This window comes from Puma concolor, chromosome F2 (assembly GCF_028749965.1).
Source record: "Puma concolor isolate L17-30 chromosome F2, mPumCon1.1.hap2, whole genome shotgun sequence".
Lineage (NCBI taxonomy): Eukaryota > Metazoa > Chordata > Mammalia > Carnivora > Felidae > Puma > Puma concolor.
The window spans coordinates 20,399,015-20,416,025 of record NC_141684.1 but is presented as its reverse complement, the minus strand read 5'-3'; positions in this window follow the sequence as shown (position 1 = coordinate 20,416,025).

The following is a 17,011-nucleotide window of genomic DNA, read 5'->3' as shown; positions in this document are numbered from 1 at the left end:
TTCCTGGAACAATTTAGGCAAAAGACGATTATTTATCCTGGGGGCTACTGAGGAACTTACCATCTTAGGAGAATGACCAAGCTGGATGGCCTCTAACAACTCCCTGAACTTGAATTGGCTTTGATTTTTGTATAAATATTTTCCACTTAAACTATTAGCTTAGATGGTTACAAAAGAATAGTCCAGTTCCAATTTTTTCAATTATGACAGCTATAGCATTACAGTTTGTAATAGTCGATCACGGCATTAGCAATTTCGTGCTTGTTAATTTGAACATGTAGCCAGGAATAAATAGCATACAGTATGTGTAATACAATCTTAAAAGTGTTTTATTGGAACAATTCTTAGACCTCATACAAGGAAACGAAAAAAGAAGAAATGTAAATGAACGTGATGTCAGACTGATGAAGCAAATCTCTAGAGATCTTAGGAAGTTAGAATGGATTTTAAAATTCATTATGATTCAATTATAAAGTAAATGAAAACCAGCAGGGTTAAATATGAGGTTGCTGAGAGCACAAAAAGGAAGTTCTTTGGATATCCATGACAGGGAGAAAGCAAGTTCAGGTTCACCTCTAGGGCAGGGAGGAATTTTCTTCCAGGTTCATGTCTTTCAGTGTTAACTTTGTATGAGGTACCATACCAGTCACCTGAAATGCCAAGACGAAGAAAACACAGTTTCAACCATTTAAAAGCTCATGCTTTCAAATAGGTGGTAGGCATATACCCTACGTGCATGTAATAATAATAATAATAATAATAATACAGTAAAAACTAAAACTAACCATGTGCCATACTTGTACATTTTACATATTTTACATATATTAACTCATTCCATTCTCACACCAACCCCATGAGGTAGGTACTGTTATAATACCTGTTTTATAGATACTAAAAGTGAGGCACTGATGGGTTAAGTAGTTTACCCATATCACACTGCTTGTACGTGACAGAGCCAGGATTCAGACCTAACCAACTCCAGATTCAGAGTCTGTGCTCCTGACAGTACACCTTATTGCCTCCTCAACATGATGATGATTCAGGGCTAAGAAGTCTAGGGATTGCTACTTTAAATATCTTTACAATTATTCTTATGGTTGTTATAACAACCTTTTGTGTAATAGCTCTGAAAAAGAGATTTCTAGTAGTGGAAATAAGTAGACAGGGACATTCCACACAATTTAACGGAGATTAAGGCATGTGCATGTATGTGTCTGATAGTCAAGGCCCCAAGAAATTTATCAATGATAAAATTCAGGCTCATAACTCATTTCAACTTTATGTTGCAAATATTTATTGAATACCAAAACTGTACCAAACATTGCTTGGGTGAAGGTGGAAGAATAAAAAAAAGAAAATGTGCTTGACCTTAAGAAACTTAAACTCTGATAGGTAAGATGAACCAAGTACACAAATAATCATAGTATACAGCAGGTTGTGGTAAGTGCCATCAAAAAGGTATAAAGTATTTAAGAAGTTAGGAGGAAAAAAGTTTTCATTTAGTGGAAGTATCAGAAAAGTCTTCCTGGAAGAGGAGACATCTTGAAGTGTCTTCAGTACTAGGTAGGATCTTGAGAGGAGAGAAAGAATAGAGGGTTAAAGACATTCTGACAAAGGAAATAGTGGAGTAAGAAATAGAGTGGGAACTGAAGATGTGTTCTTAGTAATGAATGAATCACACTGAATGGTTGGAGGAAGTTGAAGATATGGATGAAAAAGTGGGTTGGGTCACTGCAGAATGACTTCCAGGGAGCTAACAACTCAGAACTTTCATTATAAAAGGTCTCATTTACTGGAGCCAGGTCACATTTAGGCCCATGCTAGTCTATTATTTTTCTAGCATTTGTGCCTAACTAACATTTCTTTTTTCCTTTCCTTTCCTTTCCTTTCCTTTCCTTTCCTTTCCTTTCCTTTCCTTTCCTTTCCTTTCCCTTCTTTTCTTTTCTTCCCTTTCCGTTCCTTTTGTTTTCTCTTCTTTCTTTTCCTTCTTTTCTTTCTTTCTTTTTCTTCTCTCTCTCTTTCTCTTTCTTTCAAGAGCCTAATAAGACCACTAAATACTTCCATTGAAATCTTCTGAAATTACAGTGGTTCCTTTTTTTTCTGTAGAACATACATAAAAAATATCTTTCTCATCAAAGATTAGAACAAAACTTTAAAAATGCACCTGCACATGGTGTGTAAGACCTTAAGATATGTACATAGCTGAAAACAGAATGTCATCTTAGAATCTCATTATTCATTTAATAAATCTTTACTGGAGTAACTATATACACACTGCATAAGAAGCTCTGAGAATATTGAGGTGTCTACATCAAAATTCATGCCTTCTAGGTGCTCATAAAGTGTGGGGTATATAGGCAAGAATGAGTTATTAGAATACCAAAAGGTATAATGGAGCCTTGTGAAGGTGGTGAGGATGGTGGGGGAAAGGCTAGCTGCCTGAGTGACCTGTGAACACAAAAGAAGTTTGCAGGGTATCCACGAAGGGAGATGGGCTTCTTTGCAAAGGGACCAGCATGTGCAAAAACACAGGGAGGAGGGTGTAGCTTATTTGAGAGCCACAAGAAGAAACAGGGGCATAGGATGTAGGAAGGAAAGTACAGGAATATGACTATAGGGGGAAAAGTGGAGCCAACTGGTAAAAGGTCTGGACTGGCAAATGGAGGACACTGAGCTTTGTACTTGAGGCTGTTGGAGGCCAGAAGAAAAAAGGACTGACTGACTTCAGTGTTCAGGCAGACAACTGTGCAGGCAACATGGAGGATAAGTTAAACTGGGGAAAAATGCTAGGGTTAGAAAGTCAAGGTAGAGGTTTATTGGAGTAGTCCACGTCATAGATGACAATGTCTAGGATTTTGAAATGTGAATCAATAAAAAGTTATTTAAAAATAGTCAATGTCCAGGGGCACCTGGGTGACTCAGTCAGTTGAGCCTTCAACTCTAGATTTTGGCTCAGGTCATGATCTCACAGTTTGTGGAGTCAAGCCCTGTATCAGGCTCTGCGCTCACAGCACAGAACCTGATTGGCATTTACTCTCTCTCTCTCTCTCTCTCTCTCTCTCTCTCTCTGCCCCTCACCCCTCTCAAAATAAATAAAAATAAAAAAACTAGTCAATGTCCAATAGAGCGCTAAAGATCCAAAATTAACTACACCTCTCAAGAAAATGAACAGTGAACTTTGAACTAAGCTGTCGGCAGTGGGGAATCAAGTGATCATTCTGGGATGGGAAAGGAGGAAAATTCTTGGGGTTTCAGAGTGAGAGAATGAGCATTTATGGGTACCACTTACCAAGAGAGGAAAAACAGAAAGAAGGATGGTTTGGGGGCAAGGTGATAGGTTTAGCTCTGTATCTGTGCATGCCAAATTTTTATTGCACAATTGACAAACCCTTCTGAAATGAATTAAAACTTTAAAAATGCATCTGTGCAGGGTGCATTGACTGGCATGGCTGATCATTAGAGTAGACAATCCCTCAGTAGTCTTCAAATGCCGCTGTCACCCATAAACTATTATCTGACCTTCAGGATAACACGTCAGTGACAGTAGCTCGAGATTTCATCTTATTGCAAAATTTCTCAGACAATCAAATGCCAACTACCCGCACCTTTTCTTCTCTTTATATTAAAGGTTCTACTTATCTAGATTTCTCTTTCTCTGAAAATTCAATATTCTTCAGGTGTCTTTATGGTCTTTCCTTCCCCTTCAATGTAGGGGTTGTTGTAATAATGTAAGCGAACAATGAGGAAACCTGAAACCAAGTTATAGGACTATAAATATAAACAAAAGGATTGGTAATTTAAAAGGTAAATTCCATTTGCCTTGGTGACCGATGGGAAATATTGGAAAATGCGAAGCAAACAGTCTAGTGTACTTTCAAGGTTTCTAACTTAGATGAGTATGTTGAGAGTAGAATCATTCATCTAAATAAGGATTAATGTAGAGGCAACTTTGGAGTCAGAAGAAAAATATTTAGTTTTAGTTGAGGTCACAGTGACCTTGAGATGTTTATGGGGCCCCCTGGTATCTAAGATACTGAAATATAAACAACTGAAACAGAAATTGAGGAATATAAACTGGGACAATTTTAGGTGGCACCAGAAATTAGTCGCTTGGATCAAATCAACCAAGGAGAGTCTCACAGTGAGATGTCTGGGGTACAAATCCTAAGGAATATAATAATTGACAAAATTGCTGCAAAAATAAGTATCTGAGAAGATTAGGAAGTACAGAGAGATGGGGGGGAGGGGGGGTGGTGGCGGGAATAGGCATAAGAAAGCCAAAGCAGGAGAAGAGCCTCAAGAAGGAAAGAAAAGCAAACACTGTCTGATGTTTTGAAGCATCCATCAATAAAGACTAAAAAGGATCATTGCGTTTGAGAAGCTCCAAATTTTCCAGTGGCTTCCGAAAAGACAGCTGCAGAGGAACAGCAAAGTGAGGTTATGCTGGGGCCAGGAGAAAACTGCAGGTAATAAATTGCAGCCTCAAGTGGAGAGGATTCATTCAATAATTTTGGTTTAAGAAAGGAGGTAAGCGAGAACTGGAATAGCTTAAAGAAGGTATCAGATTTGGTTTCCAGAAAAATAACAGAAACACTGCTTGGAAGCCAAAATGCTTTCGTCCCTTTTCGGCTTTAGGGTCTGTTTGTAAAATGCTATTTTTTGTGCTTATCAAGAGATTTCTGAAGCTTTCTGTAAAATTTACATGAGAGCCAATGGTCACCATTTTGATGATGTAAATTAATATATCATCTCCCTGATTCCCACATGACTGAATTTGCTGGAATCCTAAAATTATATTTGTATTTAGTCAGCATATATTATTTACTTATTTATGTGAAATTTCTGTTCAGAGTATTGTTGAATTAAATATCCAGAAACACAACAGTAACCACCAAAAGTAACATTTTTCTTGAGCATTTACAATATGCCAGGCACTGTTCTAAGTGTATGTATTTAATTTACCTTTACCTCTTCTCCGAGAATCCATGAGGTAGGTCCTGTGTTTTATCTCCATTTCACAGAAGCACACGGGAGGCTCCCTTCCCAACACCGCACGCTTACCAAGTGGCAGATCTGGGTTCACACCCAGCAGCACCAGAGCCCTTGCTTCTAACCATCGTACCATCTTGTATCTTGGTCCTAAATTGTATCATTACATATAAAGAGACATCTCTGGTGTAGTGTCCTGTCCTGACTTCTGTCTTCACTATCTTTCAGGAGCTTATTTCTCCCTTCTGAATTCAACTTGAACAATAAAAAAGGATAGCTAAGTCATTCATGTAATTATACTAGTACTCAGACAAATTTAAACTTGGATATGTTTATCCCTCTGTTTAAGAAGGTTCCTTAGCTACTCCAGCTCACTCTCCAGCTGGGAACTGAGAAAGGATCCAATTGGCAGGAAAAGGTCATGGCCATTAGTACATTGGGCAGGGTATGTAATTGGGAGATTCTAAAATGATTGTCAGAGTTAGGACTGAGGTCCAGGGGGAAAGCAAAATTTATTTCACATGAAAACCATTCAAGACATTTATACAAAAAACACTGTGAAGAACAAAACTCTTCCTTTGGACTTGAAATCCAAATGTCGAGAACGTTTCAATAATACAAGTAAAACAAAGGGGGAGCTACTTCTCTCCCAGCTCATATTAAATGGATGGGTCATAGTGTGTAGCATGATTGCACACATATTTTTTTAATTTCCTTATTATGAGCTACACAGCCAGCAACACAAAATAATATAAAGTTTAAAAATAAATGAAAAAACGCGAAGCAAAATTCTCCAGTGGAACTGGAACAATACACAGAAAAACTGATGTATGGACACTATGATAAGAGGGAGTTAACGGCTTTCTAAGCTCCCCATAATTCCAAACGTACACTGTGCTAAGAAATATGGGTATTCCTATCATCATCCATAGATACACCACATCAAGTAATTCGTAAACCTGACATCAAATTAGCAATGAACAAGATCTAATCTGAATACACGTTTCTCACTAAGTATTTAGAAACTAGTAAATAAAGAAAAAACATTTAATACTTTTGATTCACAGAACAATATATTGGCTTGGCATGACTTCTCACTAAAATTTTTGGAGACAAAGCTAAATGTACTAATTAGAAAAAGGGAAATCATACTTGTTATGAGCCTTTAGGTATCATAGTATACACTAGGAGTATTATGTATGCTGTCTCAGTATTCCTCACTATTCCTCTGTCTCTGAAAGTTTGTATTGTCACTCCCAATTTGAAAACAAACAATTGAGGCTTAGAGTTAAATAATTAGTCTAAGTTCACTGAGCTAGCAAGTAGCAGAGCTGAGATTGGAACCCAGTTCTTCTGAGTCCAAAATTCCTTCCACTTCAAATGTTCCCTCTGTGAGTAATAAAAACCATAGTCTCTCAAAATTTGGATATAATGGAAAGGTAGAAATTAAATAATGGATTTAAATAGCAAAAAGTTGAACTCAACTTTATAATAAGTGGACAATAACAAATTTCAGTAACTTTCTTATTTTACATTGAAAAGTGAAATAAGCCATAAAATAAAAACTAATCTGTATGTAGAAATGTCTTTACCCAGTTATAGCCCCTGAGAACCACAAAAATTATTATAACAGTCACTAATTTTCAAAAAACCATATTGTCCTAGAGTTTAAGTTGTATTGGAAAACATTAATGAATGTACTACTTAATGGCATAACATCAATTGATTATTGCACTAATGGAATTTTTAGATAAAGATTACTAAAAGAATATTCTATTTTTGTCTGCATATTTAACATAAGATGGACATATTGCATTCTTAATAAAAATTATGTGTAAGTTAAGATTGTATATTGTAAGGAACAAAATCCCAACTTAAACCAGTGTAAACAATAAATGAAATGTGTTAGCTCATATAATGCAAAAAGATCAGAAATACAACTAGTTTCAGGCAGGGCTGAATCCAGGGGCTCAAAAAAATATTACCTAGAACTTCATTCTTAAGCCTCTCTCTGTTCTGTGCTTTGCTTGACCCTCAGGATCTCCTTTAGGACCCTCTCAGCCATCCTTCTAGCAGCAGGATGATACAGACCTCACGACCTCACCTCTTATTATTGTGAGAAAAAGTGATGATCTCACGGTTTCCACAGAGGAGAGACAAAAGTCCCAAATTATTGTACATTTCATTGGCTCTGGTTGGACTCCCAGACTCCCCATGATAAGGGGGATGAAATACAAATATTGACATTAAGCCTTTAGGGTGGCTCCCCTGTAACTGGGAGCAAATATCTCACTCGAAACACTGTGGACTCAGAATTAGGAAGGGCTAGTATCTCAAAGGAAAAGTCAGGATATAATTAAGATGGGAAAGGGTGTTTGGTGTCCTTCAACTGACAAATGTCCAGTAAAAATTGTAAGATTTTTGTTCAAGACAAGAACATGAACACAAATAGTCTCGTAGGCTGAAATAATACCCATAACAACAATAAAATTAATAATTACATTAGGTAATAGGTATTGATTGACTACCAAATCAAAAGCTACACACTTTTATGTTTTACTTGATTGAAACATCACAACTACCTATGAAGTTGGGGTTATTATTATACTTATGTTTTACAGATCAGGAAAATGAGACCCAAAATATTTAAGTAATTTTTCCAGTATAAAAATGGATGAAAGCCTGCATTACCTCTGTAAATTATGGAAGGGTGCCATCTAGAGGACAGAGAATTTGAAGGAAAATTGCTAGATAGAGATAAGGCTACATTCATTCAATAAATATTTACTGAGTACCTAATACAAACAGATACTGGCTTGGACATTGGAATCACTCTGCTGAATAAAGAAAAGCTAACTTGTGACTCCAGCCTGCAAATAGTGTGCCAGTCTATACTTCTCATGGTGCCTCAAACCCACCAAATCTCTCCTACTTCAGGGCCTTTATACATGCTGTTCTTTCAATTTTCTAGGAAGTCTCCTCTCTTTACATATGTCCTCATCCTTAATATGCATGGTCCATCAATGTCATTATCTAATACCTAAACTCTTTGTGCCGGTCAATTTTCAGATTTGTACCATCATATACTGAGGTTTATTCATCCCAGTGGGCTCTCAATGTTACCTAAGCTCATACTAAGTCTCTCTCCTCTTTCTGCAATTGCAATTTCAAACCTTAACCAGGCTCTTAAAATCTTTGACTCTACCACTTTCTCTTACTCTCAACAGTTACCTCCTCTACCTCTTTATGAGAAAATAAAAATCATTAGATTTTTAACCCTAACCTTAGCCCCATTCAATATGGTGGGTGCTCAGAATCTTATTTTTACCAAAGAACTTCTCCCAGAATCCACTTAAAAAGTTTCAAAGTGGACTAACCTGGTTCACATCCTTGAAGAATTAGAATTGAAACTAAAGAACCAAAAATACAGTTTTGCATGTTTTCTTTTGAATAGAGATAGAAATGGGGGCAATGTGCTATGGCCATCTTTCACCCTATGTCCATGGGGTAGATTAAACCAGTGCGCATAGATAGAGAAGGTAGTGAAAACTTAGAAATAACACTGAGAGATAAAAACAAGTTGCTTCTACTCCTGCAATCATTATTGTACGATATGCTAACTTGGATGTAAATTTTAATAATTAATTAACTAATTAATTAATTAAAAAACAAAAAAAATACTGTATGAGTTTTCTAAGATTGTCCATTTCTTGGTTCCAAGCACTTTCTAAGCCTCAGCTATGTACCTTCATTTCTGTGGAGGCATCCCCATAATCGTACAATTAGGCTTATTCTTCTAGTTTTGGTTGGTTTCTGTCACTTCTACTAAAAATCATAAATCCAGAGCATTTACTTTGTAATTGTTTCTGAAACATTTTCTCTTATCCCCATCTCCACTGCCAAACTCTGGTCCAGGCCATCCATCATCTCTTAGCTGGACAATTGCAGTGGTCTAACTAGTCTCCCTACATGCCCGCTTGGTCCACCCAGTCAACTCTTGAATTGGATTACAATAGTCACCACCACCTACCCACCCCACCCTCACCCTCTACCCACCCCACCCCCCACTTATCTCCAGTTTCACGTTCCACAGTTTCACTTACCCATGGTTAAGCACCATGGAAGCAGATGGCCCTCCTTCTGATGTAGCATCAGAAGGTCAATAGTAGTCTAACACTAGGTCACAATGCTTACATCATTCCCCTCACTTGATTTCATCACGTAGGTACATCATTCTATCATCTCACATCATCATAAGAAGAAGGGTGCGTACAGAATTGTCAGATATTTGGAGAGAGACGACCTTCACATAACTTTTATTACAGAATGTTGTTACAATTGTTCTATTCTTATGGTTCTGTTCTTATTAGTTGTTGTTAATCTCTTACTGTGCCTAATTTATAAATTAAACTTTGTCATAGGTGCGTATGTATGTGTGTATAGGAAAAACACAGTATATGTTGCGTTCAGAACTATTAGCAGTTTCAGACATCCAATGGGGGTCTGGAAACATATACCCTGCAGTCAAGGGGACTATTGTATTTGTGGATCATTTAATTCCACTGCTTAACAATTATCAATACAGCTTTACTTAAATATAAGTTATTATCTTAAGTGTAAAGTAATACCTAGGATTTAAAAAATAGAAGATCCAACACAGCAGTGTAGCAAAAGGAGGCCCCAGAGGTAAGGAGGTCTCAGTGCAACAACTAATAAGCAGATTTGGAAAGTACCACTCCGATCTGGAATAAAAGATTGCGGGGTCCCAGGTAAGATGTAACCAAGAGGAAAGAAAAGGCAACAGGTCATTTATCTGAAGCTCTTGGCCATTTTTTGAGGAATTTTATAAGTTTATCATAAAATTTGAAGCTTAATTACTAATGAATACAAAGAAAAGCAAAAAGATGAAATAGTAATTCCAGGGAAAACAAAGGGTTTTATAAGAAAGGAAATGTAGTTATAGTACATTGTCACCTGTAACTCATATTACAGTAGTAGATGGTGTAGATAGTATTTATTTAAACAGACATTAGGACAAAAAACTGGAAAAATGAAGAAAGAATCTACAGGGGAGAAGGAAGCATAGGAATATTTTGTGGTCGTGATGTAAGAAACCTAAACCCTCATCTTCCAAACAAGAAAGTCAGTGGGTAATATGAAAATTTGAAAAAGCAAAAAATAGCAGTATAAGCTATATTATGACTAAATACATGGACAAATATTTGAAGATAAATGCAGCTAAAAGATTTGGGGGGGGGGGAACACCTAGGTGCCTCAGTCAGTTAAGCGTCTGACTTGGGCTTAGGTCATGGTCTCACAGCTCGTGGGTTCGAGCCCCACGTTGGGCTCTGTGTTAAAAGCTCAGAGCCTGGAGCCTGCTTTGGATTCTGTGTCTCTCTCCCTCTCTCTGACCCTCCCCCGCTCACTCTCACTCTTTCCCTCTCTCTCTCTCTCAAAAATAAATAAACATTAAAAAAAGATTTTTTAAAAAATATATATAATTTATTGTCAAGTTAGCTAATATACAGTGTATACAGTGTGCTCTTGGCTTCAGGAGTAGATTTCCATGATTCATCGCTTACATACAACCAGCTAAAAGATTTTTAAATGTTTGACTATAAAGAATGAAAATTAATGTAGGGGTAGGGCAGAAGACTATTGTCCCTTACAATTGCATAGCACTTGTCGATATTTTTAGACTAAGTACTGTTTTCATAAAAGCTAACTTTTAAAGACCACAAGATTTTCTGATGAAAAATTGAAATTTTTAAAAACTAATTAAAATAACTACCTGAATGAAAAAACACAAAGAGAATATCTACAAGTTTGTTGACTTAAACTTATAAACCTCTATATGTCAAAAATTATGAAAAATAAATTTAAGGGTACAGGACAAACTAGAAAATTACTCATAGTATACAGACAGTAGGTTTTTATCTATTTTAATATTGAACCTTTCTATCCACCTGGGGGGAGAGTTCCCACTTTGTGTGGTATTGATGGGATAGCAGAGGATGAAGGGACAATCTCTTAGCAAAGTCAAAAGAATCTCATCCCTTCTCCTCTCTTTCAGCTGCAAGGCTGAGATAAACAAAACAAAACCCAATTTTTTCACAGTGGAGAAATGTCAGTGGAGTCAATATCTAAGCCTTAGCAGTATCCTGGAGATAAGGAAAGTGTTGGATGCTGATAAGAGGAATTGAAATGGGGCTACAGATCCCTCTAAGAATAGCTTAGCAACAGAAGGAGCTCCTCTTTCCTTGTCTAATAAAGATGTTTTCCCTCTGACTTAAAGGCAGGCCTCCTCTTTACCTGAGACTCTAACCTTGCCCAGGTGGTCCAATTCTCCTCCTGTCCTAACTTCTTGTTCCTCAGAATCCAGAAGAAGGGAGTACAGATTTACAACTCATAAAATAATTGTCAAGCTTTGGACAAAAATATGGGACTGTGTTCATGAAAATGGATGCTGGTAATATCCAAGGAGGAAGGAAACATCATTTCAGAGCATGCTGAATTTATGGTTGTGGTTGAATTTACCAGAGATTCTGAATTAAATATTCTAGCTTAGGTAACTGGTGGTGAGTTATGAATATCTGGAATCAGGGCTAAGCTGTAGCAACCAAACTGAAACTTCTTGATCCAAGAAAAAGGAAGAAATTCTAAGACGGAGAAAACAGGAATGCAGGAAGAGATTTGTTACATGTTACCATTCACCTCCCCTAACCAAGGAGACACTCCCCCATCACTAAGAAGCTAAAACATGAGTTTATAGAGGATCATGACAAGCTTTTTCTTTAAATAAAAGAGACTAGAAGAGCAAATATCTGGACACAGGGGATGTTTTGTGAAACTTTTTTTCCAATTACACAGCTACACGTGTGAAATGATTTATATAAACTGGTATGTGTGTATGTGAACATGCATTTATGCATATCTGCCAATGATGTAAATTTTCAGTATGTCTTACCAAGTGTCATGGTCAGAAATATTTGAGAACCGCTGTTCTTGCTGGTTTACAAGTGACCTGGTACATATAGGCGAGCACCAACAGGAGGAGTTTCTTCTGAAAGAAGACTCGTAGTGTCTAGCAGGATGCTGGAAAGTCCAGAAAGACCATGAAGAAGAGAAGTTTGCTTGGTGACATCTTTTGGTCCATTTTACCTGGAGGACACATGGCTTGAAGGAATGAACTATAGCAATTCCTGATTCGTGACATGGGGAGGACAAAATGGGCAGGAGTGGGTAACGAGAAAAAAAATGGTTCCCAGTGTTGGCTGGTATTGTTGATCTCAAGCAACAGGAAGGAAAGAGTCTGCTAATACAGGAAGGAGCAAAGAGTAGTGGCAAGGAATGAATATGAATGAGTCCTCCTCATGTGAGCAGCAAATTCAGCAGTAAAACCTCAAGAAAGAGAACAGGTAGGAAGAACCATTAAAAGCATCACAAGTTTGGGTCATTCTAATAAATCACGCCAACTACCCAGGGACTGGCTTTTTGGTAACTGTCCAACATTTATTCTACTATCATACACTGTTAGCAGAAGAGTACATTGACATACTCCTAGAAAGCAAATTGGAAATTTGTATCCCAAACCATAAATTACTCAAACTTTTGCTTTGATAAAACTACTTCTACTCCTCTCAAAGGGGGGAAAAAAAAAAAATCAAAGCTACGCACAAAAAGAAAAAGAAAAAAAAAGAGCAGCCCTGACTACTTAAAACTGTTGCTACCAACTAGGTTGTGAGTTTCTGCTGCTGCAAATAATTAACATTCGATGAGGCCTCTCCATGACAAGACTCTATAATTACGTGTGACAGAAATTAAAATAAAGATATGGTACGAACACAAAAATGATCGAGCTTCCCCTCGCCCAGCTAACCTGAGCAACTATTATTTCTTCCTCCAAAACAATTCTATCCATACTTCGTTTATCCTACTTTTGCAATAAAGATTAAGATAACAAATTGTGAAACTGCTTCTACTTTCTGTCAGTGCCCAATCCAGAACAGAATCCAAGTTCTTTGAACTATCCTCCATATCGTCTAACCCAAGCCCGAGTATTATAAGTCTCTCCTAAGTTCTTTCTGAGGTGCCCTGTGATTCCCCAGTGTGCATTCCATGATAATACTGTTCCAGATGTGGAAGGAGAAGTTAAGTCATTGAAAGGGCTGCCTCATGGTGTTAAGGCTTAATTCTTTCACAGAGCCCCATTAAGAAGGGCCCTAGGGCTTTCCATCTACCCCTTATTCATGCAATCAACAATCCTGGAAAGAAAGACCTATTATTATCATTTCTATCTTACAAACAGAGAAAGAAACTGAGGCACAGACTAGCCAGGTAAATAGTCTAAGATCTAAGAATTTGAACCCAGGTTGTCTGTTGGTAGAGGTGTTTCATCACAGAAACTATTTGTTTTCCACCAAAATGCTGTCACAGCTACTTAGTCATCTAGGGTCAAAACCTAGACTCATATAAACACTACCCCAGCCTTCCACAGCCATCCAGAGCTCCATGGAAAGCAAATCTTCTTTTATCTCAACCTCCACTTTCCATTCCCAGTTCCTGTCTGCTAGGTCCAGTCCTCACTATCTCTCCCTGCGCTGTTGCAAAAATATCATTACAGCATTATTCACCCCTAGTCACCTTCTCCTGTAATCAAGCATACATTTCTGAAGAAAATGTTCCTAAATATGGCTCTGGTCATGTAATTCCTTGCTGACAGATGGCTCATAGATAGATAGATAGATAGATAGATAGATAATATATGGAGAGATATTTTTTTAAAACCAACTAGACTCTATAGTTTGGCATTTATATCCTTCCAAGGGTTGGTGGCTATGGTCCACTTTTCCAACCTTATTTCTCATTACCTTTCTCTGTTCCAGATAAATTAAGCTGCTCTTCATTTCCTGAAGAAGTTCTGAGTTTTTCTATCCTTACACTTTTCTTCCATTGTCTCTCTTCAATCCACATTTCCAGGTTGCAAAATCCCACCCATGCATTATCCAGCTCAATGTTATTTAGTCTTCAAGGCAATGTGGCTTCATGAAAAGACAAACAATGAACATGGAGTGATTAGTTTTCCCAACACTCATTCCCCAGCCTCCACTACTCCCATGACCTCACAGCAATTAATTTCATCCTCCTCTATGCTCCTCTGTTACTTTGCCTATATTTGTTTGCAGAAATTACCACATTCTGCCTTACGTGATAGCTATTTTTTTTTAACCTCATTTTCATACTAGGCTATAAAATCCTTGAAAGCACAAAACATCCTATTCCTTTTTGATTCATGCCATGAAGTATAAAAAGCTATCACTTAATAAATTAGACATTATGAACATTCACATTGTCAAGTGCAACACAGTTCTGTGGTCACGCCTCTCCTAAAAGTCTACATTATTTGTTGCTGTGAATTCATAAACTGGGTAGGAGAGGCTGTACAAACTTTTCTGGCTCTGAGGTATCATTTGGGAATAGGGACTCTCCCAAAAAACAATCTACATTTTTTTTCTTTCTTCAGAAACCATCATTTAAATTTATTCAGGACTTCGCCTATATTTAAGTGATGCTATTTCCCTTCTCTATGCTCACTTGGCCACCAACATTTATGAGTTGGGCCCGTGTCATCTAATATGGAGCCCTCCCGAGAGGCTACTGACTAACCTGATATCCAGTCCATATACATGTGCCTTTGTCTCTGACACAAATTCCTGGTCCAAAGGATTCTGGTCCATGGAGCAGAACTGGTTATACTCTAGCTGGCTATTATAAGCCATAGAGGAGTCACATGGAAAGAACTGCTCGTGGCCACTTTCCTCAGCTGGGGCTGGACATGGGTAGTGTTAGTGCCAGGGGGCAGGGAGTATGACATGTGTATAAGTTTGATTGGCTCCATTCCAGTTCAAAAACTTTAAAAAAAATTATTTCCTTTTCAAAGAGCTCATTTCCCTATAAGGAGGTCATTTAACAGTGGGAGAAATTAACATATTTCTCACATTTCTAATTAATTTCTAGCTTGAGTTTCTTTCTACTCAATCTTCTGGACTTCTGTTTTCTTTAAGAAATACACTAAAAAAATTTTTTTACTAAAAAGCAAATTTTAAAAATGTGGGCAATAGAAAGATGTTTCCAAAAGGGATAACATTAAACATTATATGCTCTCTATTTCACTTCCCATCACTGCCTCTTCTCTGCCCCTCATTGTTTCCAGAAAAGCAAGAACTCAAAAGATCTGTCAGAAAAGCAAGAGGGTGTGATTGAAATTAGCCATGTCACTGTACACCATGTAGAGCTGGACTGCCTAACACATAATGGGAATTACCTTGTGTTCTACCAACTCCCGAGGGCCCCAGAAAAGGGACATATGAAGGAAATTCAGAAAAGAGCAACCAAATTATTAAAGAGCTGTGAGGGTGATTTATGAGGCACATTACAAGAGCTAAGGACATGTGGCTTCACTAAACAATGACTGAACGAAGATGCAATAAATGTCTATGAGTTTATGGAGAATGTAATCACTGAGGAAAGAAGAGGGATAGAGTTGTCCTGGAGGTGATAACATCATAGACCCTGCTTTTTCTTCACTTCATTTTTAATACGAGGTTCTGTGCTTTGTATTTCCTGCTACAGAAACCAGGGCCAAAATATTTTTAAATCTTTTATAAAACTGGAAAATATAAAACAACAACAGTGGAAACTTTTATAGAATGTAGGAAGTTTTCTAAATGTATTATAGGTAGGAGTATTGATTGATAAGTAATAAGAATATAAATCAATTAACAGAGAAGAAGAAATGAGTCTGTGGTGTCACATCTGGGGTGAGGGAAAGGGAGGAGAGAAAGGAAAGGAAAGGAAAGGAAAGGAAAGGAAAGGAATGAATCCACCCAAGTACTTGCACCTCATAACCAAGGAGAGCTGCCATCTTGATAGGCAGCCATGACCAGCCACTCATGAAGAGTTGCTGACCTCCCCTGACCTCCCCAGAGACCTCTGCTGACACAGGGTCTATTTCAGACAGAACAATCACCAGCCTGTATGCCATCGGTTAGACTCATAGTGCCAGGAAAGATTGAGAGAAGGTGCATGTCAGAAACAGATGGTGATGGTTGATAGGCTGCTGCTGAGGAAAAAACAGCCCCCCAGTTCTTTCTTACCTCAACTTATGCAGAGCAGTAACAAGTCACAAAACGTAAAGCGAGATGTGCAGTATCTCAGACTCAAACAAGTGGACTGACCACTAGTCCATCCTTGGGAGTGTTATGGGAACTATGACATTCTCCCTGTTCTCCTGGGCAGGAGAGGGAGATAGACCCAGAAATGGTCATATCATTGTCATTCAATGTATTCAGAGATAGAGGGGGAAAGCACCCAGTGTCAGGCCTACGGAGGACAAAAATCTATCCCAGCATGGAGGATTTGCCAGAAGATGACCTGGACACAGCAAAGCATGACCTGATAATCATCAGATAGCTTCACTTGCAGTTTCCCATTGTTGTAATGTGGAGATCCTTGTCTAGAAGCATTTACAGTAGATGGTAGAGTGGACATGTAAGGCTTTGCCTGTCACACTTGCTTTCTTCTTAAAGAATAATCCCTTCTTTCCTAGGGAACTGTTCTCCCACCCCATTCCAACTATGTGGTGTTGGCTAATCCCCATTCCTCATTTTTCTTGTCTCCTTCACTTAACCCAGGGTGAACTCATCCAACTCCTCTCCTGGAACTTTCCAAATTGAGCCAAGGGAGAGGGACATTCCTTCTGTGGTGATAAGGTCACAATGTAAGAGGTTAGGAAAACTTTAAGATGGACACTTCCCTTATATGGGAGAAGCTGGCCTGTAGTGGGACAGAGTAAAGAAGCTGACACCCAAAAGAACAATGAAAATAGATGGCAGAGACGGAGTCTGATAGTTCCAAGGCCCTGATCCGAGCGGCCCCTGAGGCCTAGTAGCACCCTTCACTCTTCCCAGTTACGTGGGAAATACCACAGCATCCCTGCAAAAGTCCTCTTGCCGAAGCTGGT